This window comes from Rhagoletis zephyria, unplaced genomic scaffold (genome assembly GCF_001687245.7).
Source record: "Rhagoletis zephyria isolate East Lansing unplaced genomic scaffold, Rhagoletis_zephyria_1.1 Rzeph_scaffold_14453, whole genome shotgun sequence".
Lineage (NCBI taxonomy): Eukaryota > Metazoa > Arthropoda > Insecta > Diptera > Tephritidae > Rhagoletis > Rhagoletis zephyria.
This window is the reverse complement of record NW_016171522.1, coordinates 4628-12043: the sequence shown is the minus strand read 5'-3', so window position 1 is coordinate 12043 and position 7416 is coordinate 4628. Positions and strand designations below refer to the sequence as shown.

Below are 7416 nucleotides of genomic sequence, written 5' to 3'. Positions count from 1 at the left end.
TAAGTATGTATGTACAGACATGCACACTTACTTACTTAATGTATAACTTTAATTATAGTATTAAATGCATTCAGAGTCCAGATGAGTTAGAACGTGGTAAACACAAGTTTTCTATAGTTCCTTTTATCTTCGTCAAGCAAAATATTTTAGCAAAGTAAATTGGAGGGGGGCTATCAACTATCACTTTAAAGCTTTATTACTTTAATTGTCATTTGTCCAGTCGTGAATAAAGAAGAAATAGGAGTAGATCATACTTTTTTTATACTTTTTTACTTTTAACTCAAAAAAAATGGTTCATAGCATCCCCGCTTCCTAAAACTATTTATCCAGTTTCAAAATCAGAATGTAAATATACTAAATTAAATTATGCTAACAGCATTAAATACGAATTCGTTATGTTTTAAATACAAAACTAAAATGAGGAAGCAGATGCGAAAAGTTTACGTAGACTAGAATTGGACATACAATAGTTAAAAAACAAAATTAAATTAAAACAAAGAGCACTTTCACTGCTCTTCTATAATTTGCCAGGTATTTTAAATGCCCCATTTTATGAGGCCAAATACATAAATATTACTCTGCATCTTTCGCATATTCGTGTGCTGAAGAGCACTCTGCGGTTTGGTTGGAGAATGTGAGTGTGTGTGCAATGGACAAATGAGTACTTATGAGTATTTTGGCATCAAAGGGTCAACATAATTTTGCGGGAATGCACAGGAGTTTGTGTGTTTGGGTGAAAGTGTTAAAGGGGAAACTTTAATTAGTTTAATTAATTTATGCTCGTACTCGTTTTTAAATAATTTAAACTTAAAAACTTTCGAAGCAACTCAGCCTTGGCCTTTTGGTTTTTGGGACACACAAAAAGACAAATAAAAAATGCTGTCATGAATTTTCATTCATTATTTACATTTTGATTTCAAAACATTCTCAAAATTTCCTAACATACAAAATTTCCAGTAAATACACATTTCGGGCGCTCTGCGACTTTGTGATGTGTGCCGTAAAGCTGGCCTAACTAATTTGGTTCTAGCGGCATGGCGACTGTTAAACGTAAGGTTATTGTTAAAAAGATTCCGCCGGGTGGTAATCCAAATCAACCGAAGCCCGCACCCATTACAATGTCGCAACAGGACTATGAAAAGGCTTGCGTTGAATCGCATAACAAATTTCGTGCCATACACGGCACAGCGCCGCTTACCATTAACCCCACACTGACGCAGGTGGCAAACAAATGGGCGCAAGTAAGTTGGTAGAAATTATTTATTATCCGAACAATTTTCAAGCAACTGCACGTTTGCTAATGATTTACATACATCTCCTTGTAGAATCTCGCACAGCGCCAGAAAATGGAACACAGCCCCGATGGCAAATATGGCGAAAATATTTATTATAGCAGCGGTCAGCAGGTGACACCTGAAATGCCTGTGAAAATGTGGTACGACGAGATCGCCAAATATGACTTTGCCAAGTCGCAATTCAATCCGCACACTGGCCATTTTACACAGCTTATATGGCGCGATACAAAACAAGTGGGCGTGGCTTATGCTGTGTCGTGAGTTGAGAGTTGAAGAGAAATGTTTTATTTCTTATAACCTATCCTATTTAGTGGTGAAAAGGCTTGGGTTGTTGCCAATTATGACCCGCCAGGAAATGTGAACGGTTTCTTTCGTGAAAATGTGCCGCCAAAAAAGTGAAGAACAAAATGAAGGAATGGAGCTAAGACGAGTATTTTAAAGCAGCAGCAACGAGTCCTTTCTGAAAGAGGCTGACATTTTTAATGGAAGGTACTAAGGTTGAAATTTCCACTAAAAATGTCTAAGCGGCTTTAAGGCATAAAACAGTTGTCCAAATTAGCCGAGTCATAGCGCGAGGACGAAAAAACTTATCTTAAACAACAAATATTGGCGCTGATATCTGGTTTGGTTTAGTCATCATTAGAAAATACATAGTGCAAATTTTTTTCTCTTAATATTTTTATTTTTGCTAAAAATAGTACCGACTAGTTATAAATCATTTGTAGCTAACTGAAATTACTTTGAAGTTGTTAAGTTAATTGTATTTTATTGTTAAAGGAACAAAAAATACAATTACAGAAATCACACTAAAGGGCCTGGGGTAAGCCTGCTTAAAAAAAAATATCCCACAGGAGCATATTTTCCGGAGTTAAAGAGCAAAAATCCAAAAATGCTGATTTACTCAATATTATGTCCCCCGATACTATAGGTAGTATAGTAATACCGTTTTAAACAGAAGAAAAATTAGTAAATTAACAAAACACGCTGACTGCACTAAGATTATTCTGATAACTGATCCGAATTGCATAAAATTAAATTCGGATAGTTTTTAAGACAAAATCAATAAAATGAGGGAGTATGCATTAAAAAATAACAACTTTGGTTTTTTAGGGACAAACAAATTTTTTTGTTTGTTTTTTTTTTTGTTTTTAATTGCAACATTTTTTTTGTTTAATTTGTAAAAATGTAAAATTTTAATATGCACATGTGTATATGTATTTGAGTTGGGCACCTTAGTTCTTTTAAGTGAGCCGTTCAGTTGTAGTTCGTTTACCGCAGTGAACTAGTTCTTTAGTTCGTTTAGTTAGAGCTCAAAAAAAAAACTTACATATTACATTAGAAAGCTTCTACGCTAGTTTAATATTTGCGAAAAAACAAGTTAGCAAGGATGTGAAGTAGCAACAATCCATGAGATTTCAAAACGCATCAGTAAAGATGGGGATACTCAACATAGGTTCGCGCCAATAATATTTGCATCGCGATCCAAAATGAGAAATAGTAACTGAAAAATTTAGTTCATTGAAGAGACCGAACTAGCGAACTAGTTCATAGAGATGAACTAGTTCTTTAGTTCAAGAACTATCCAAGCCTAATATGTATGTACTCTGATTTTAAATGTCAATAAACTTTCCCCCTCTACAACAACAGTTTTGGTTGAGCACCTAATTGTGCGCTCTAATTCTTCTGAGCGCAGTGCGTTGGCAAAGCATCCATGGTTGAATTAACTTCATACACCATTTTCGCGAATTAGTCGGTTGATGGTAATTAACACTAAATTTAAATATACAAAGCATTCACCATGGAACTTAGCTGAATACAAAATACATATAAAATAGCATATCAAACAAAGATTCCCCGGGTTCCCCTACATGCATAATACTTTTAAATAAAAAATCCACAAAAATCCAAATTCAACTATATTGCCCCCATTAACTCAGTTTGCCAATGCACTACTCAAAAAGCGAGAATGAGTTTAGGTGTCCGCACGCCCCTCGCATCTGTGTGTACTTGCGCCATGCCCTACTTATTAAAATTACACATCATCCTTAATATTAAACAAAATTAAGTGGCATTGAGGTGGGCATACGAACTCAGCACAGCAGGTGACAGGTATGGCAGGGAACTCGCAGTCAGCCTCCCTTCTAATATTGGCACGAATTTCTGCGCTTGCTTGCTGTGACAAAAGCGTGGCGGAAAAGTTGAAACATTATTTCTAGTAAAATTAAAATATTTATGCTGTGGACGTGCCTCGTAATATAGAATGCAAGTATGTATGTATAAGTATTTGTATAAATTTGAGTGTATGCCGCACACGAAGCGTTGAAGTTTTTTGAAGTTGAAATGAGTATTGTCTTTGTTTTGAAGTTATGGTGGAATGTGTAAATATCTGTTTGCGAAAGGTGCTTTAATGAGCGCTCATTGATTTTTTATTTAAAAAAAAAAAAACGTGACATGATCCTAAACTAATCCCAAAAGAATCCTGAACTAGGGTCAAAATAGTCCTCAAATAGTCCTGAACTAGTACCGAAATGGTCCTGAGGTGGACTCAAAATTATCCCGAATAAGGCTCCAAATGTCTCAGAAATAGTCTCAACATTTCCCTCAAATAATTGTGAACTAGTGACTGGAGACTTTTCAATAATTTTGTTTTTAAATTCAGTTGTGTGTTTACAACCATACAACTTGTTTATTTACTGTACATGTTGTTGTGTGAAGTTTGTATTTGGGGTTATTATTTTGTCGGCGCTTTGTAACTAAATTTATGGCGTTATTTCCGCATCCTGTTTCCGTTCAACGCATGTTTTACGCTCCATATCCGCTACTACGCGTATGCAAAGCAAACATAAACAAAAAACAACAACAACAGTACGTAATATAATGCCTAACAATGCCTTGCTATTTAATTTAAAAATTATTTATGTTCCTATGATATTAAATGTCAACGTAATTTACGCGCCTAATACGCTTTGGCATGGAAGTGTACGCTGATAGTAGCTACTATGCACTAGTTTTCGAATAAGTGTGTGTATATGTAAGANCAACAAGATGGCGCTACATGCCACACAGCTCGCGATTCTATGGCCATTTTGAGGGAAAACTTCGGAGAACAATTCATCTCAAGAAATGGACCGGTAAGTTGGCCACCAAGATCATGCGATTTGACGCCTTTAGACTATTTTTTGTGGGGCTACGTCAAGTCTAAAGTCTACAGAAATAAGCCAGCAACTATTCCAGCTTTGGAAGACAACATTTCCGAAGAAATTCGGGCTATTCCGGCCGAAATGCTCGAAAAAGTTGCCCAAAATTGGACTTTCCGAATGGACCACCTAAGACGCAGCCGCGGTCAACATTTAAATGAAATTATCTTCAAAAAGTAAATGTCATGGACCAATCTAACGTTTCAAATAAAGAACCGATGAGATTTTGCAAATTTTATGCGTTTTTTTTTAAAAAAAAGTTATCAAGCTCTTAAAAAATCACCCGTTATATAGGACTCACCACGGTCACGTAGCTTTGAAAACAATAAAGCTGGGTGTATGTAATGGTATGTGTAGGTACCACATATACATATGTAAACAGCGATGTAGATTGGCTTATGCCATTACCCACATTGTAAATGCATTGTGGTTGCACTCAGCGTACGAGTATGTTTAATATTGCTTTGCATTCAATTAAATTATACAACTAATTTTATGATTATAGTTATCTAAAAAACAGATATTAAAATATATTAATTTTCGGTTGCATTACATTTCATTTGAACTGGAAAATTGAATAGATATGCTATCGAAATACAATATTAGAAAAGAGCACATGGCGTATGAGCAACATAATTGCGGTATACACTCACAAGATTCTATAGTATGTATAAAACGTACGCTAATAAATTGCCTGTAGTTGGTTTTAGATTCAATTATTTTTGGTTATATTTAAAGCATAGCAAGCTACAGTTAAATACTAGTGTAAAATTTTGTCCTAACAATGAAAATATAATTATTTTGACTATCAAACGAAAGATGCCAAATGTGTTTTTGGGGGTGCGTACTTCCACTGCGCAGGACCTGGGTTCGCTACCTGGTCCGAGCAAACCAAACCAAGCGTATATGACAAGCCAGCTAGCATCGACAAGCCATGAGCAGAATATTCACTTTAGGATCTTGCCAACTGAGGTATGAAATTTTTCTTTCTATAAAGTATTATGAATACTAGTGTTCGCCCAACGGTTGAAATTCAACCGCTAAAATTAAGGATAGTTTATGTGAGTTGAGTTGAGCTGAAATAAAATGTGTTGGAATGGGTTAAGTGGAGGGGAGTTTAGCTTAGTACTTAGCATACCATAACATAGAATAGCATTAGATTCAATAACATAACATATGTAGCATAACACATTACAATATAACATCGCACATTCTTCAGTTTTATTTCCTTTTTATCCCTATCACTTTCTTCCTCTCTATCTTTGTCTCTATCGCTTTTAATGTTTATGTTTTTGTTTATGTTTATCTACACCTTCATATTCATGTTCATGTTCATGTTCATGTTCATGTTCATGTTCAAGTTCATGTTCATGTTCATTTTCATGTTCATGTTCATGTTCATGTTCATGTTCATTTTCATGTTCATGTTCATGTTCATGTTCATGTTCATATTCATCTTCATCTTCATCTTCATCTTCATCTTCATCTTCATCTTCATCTTCATCTTCATCTTCATCTTCATCTTCATCTTCATCTTCATCTTCATCTTCATCGTCATCGCCATCTTCATCTTCATCTTCATCTTCATATTCACCTCCGTCTTCATATTTATCTTTTCCTTTATCCTGATCTATATCTTCATTCTTTTCTCCATTTACGTATTTACCCCCACCATTGTTATTAGGTTAGGTAAATGGGACATATATATGAGTTTTTAACTCAGATGTGGATTCTGCCTAAAAAAAGCTACTCCGAGAAAAAAGTTTCAAACAAAAGTGGATGGGTCGTGTTGGACACCCTTTATAATACGTGAAGGCATTTTCGGTGTGTAGATATGCAGAGGTTTATATTTTTGAAGCCACTGCCAAAACTGTACGGTCCAAGGTCTTTATTGTCTTTACTCACCAAAATTTCCTTGATACCACATATAATTTTTAAATGAATTTAATTTAAAGCAATTTCCTGAATACCGTTCCTTGCATTCTTTTTGTTTCCATCTTCGTACTCCCCCTACTCCTCAAAGCAACAGCATTACACATCTTTGCGTTGTCTTCAAATTTGTACAATTATTTTCAACAAGTTTGTGAAAACTTTGTAAATGCCTGTCATTGGAAGCTTTTGTTTGTAATGCTGCTTTTATACTCTTTTCCCGCTGTTGTGTTGTTGTTGTTGTTGTTGTTGTTGTTGTTGCGTTGCTGCCCATTTCAAGGGTGAACAACATTTGCTGTAAAAACAATGAAAGCCGGCAGACGTGAGTTTAGCAGGTAAATGCGTGTAAACTTTTTAATTTGAATCGAATTTTAAAACGTCTTCCAGCTGTACTCAACGATTGGGGGGGGGATTGGTTTGGATTTTTGCCCGCTACTTAATAAAAGTTTATTTCGCGCGAGTATTTTATGGGTATTGGATAGGAGGAGATTTACTCAGCTTTTGGCAAAGCACAAATAAAGAAGTGCATACAAGTTTATAATGAAAGTATGTGTGCGTGTGTATTTCAAAATCAATCAAAAATATTTTATTAAATGCAACTTAAAAAAAATTTATTAGAAATTTGTTGCTGTAATTTCCAAGAATTGTTGCGCACTCAGTAGGTATTAAAAATGTTAAGTAAAAGTTCGATGAACGGCTGGTAACATACTCTGTGTTCATCAATTATATAAATAGGCAATCATGTTTCCTTTACACCCCTTTTACGGCTAAACTGTACTTCTAAGGTATAAACAATTATATATCATTAGAAAGGTATTTTGATGCTGATGTGCAGCCAATTTTTAAAATTTCAAATTAGTTTAAAATAAAGCGAAAAAATCAATTCAAAAGTCACACCAATACCAATGCCATACATGTACATGGTTGGGGCGGAAATGCCTCCTAAATGTATGCTTTAATATTGATAGTGAATTAAAGAAACGTGCTAAGCAGCA

General features: G+C 35.0%; 1 pseudogene; it reads left to right on the top strand.

The window, feature by feature from the left end:
• Positions 1-1034: 1034 nt before the first annotated feature.
• LOC108378576 (Golgi-associated plant pathogenesis-related protein 1 pseudogene) lies at positions 1035-1861 on the top strand (annotated as a pseudogene).
• Positions 1862-7416: the final 5555 nt, after the last annotated feature.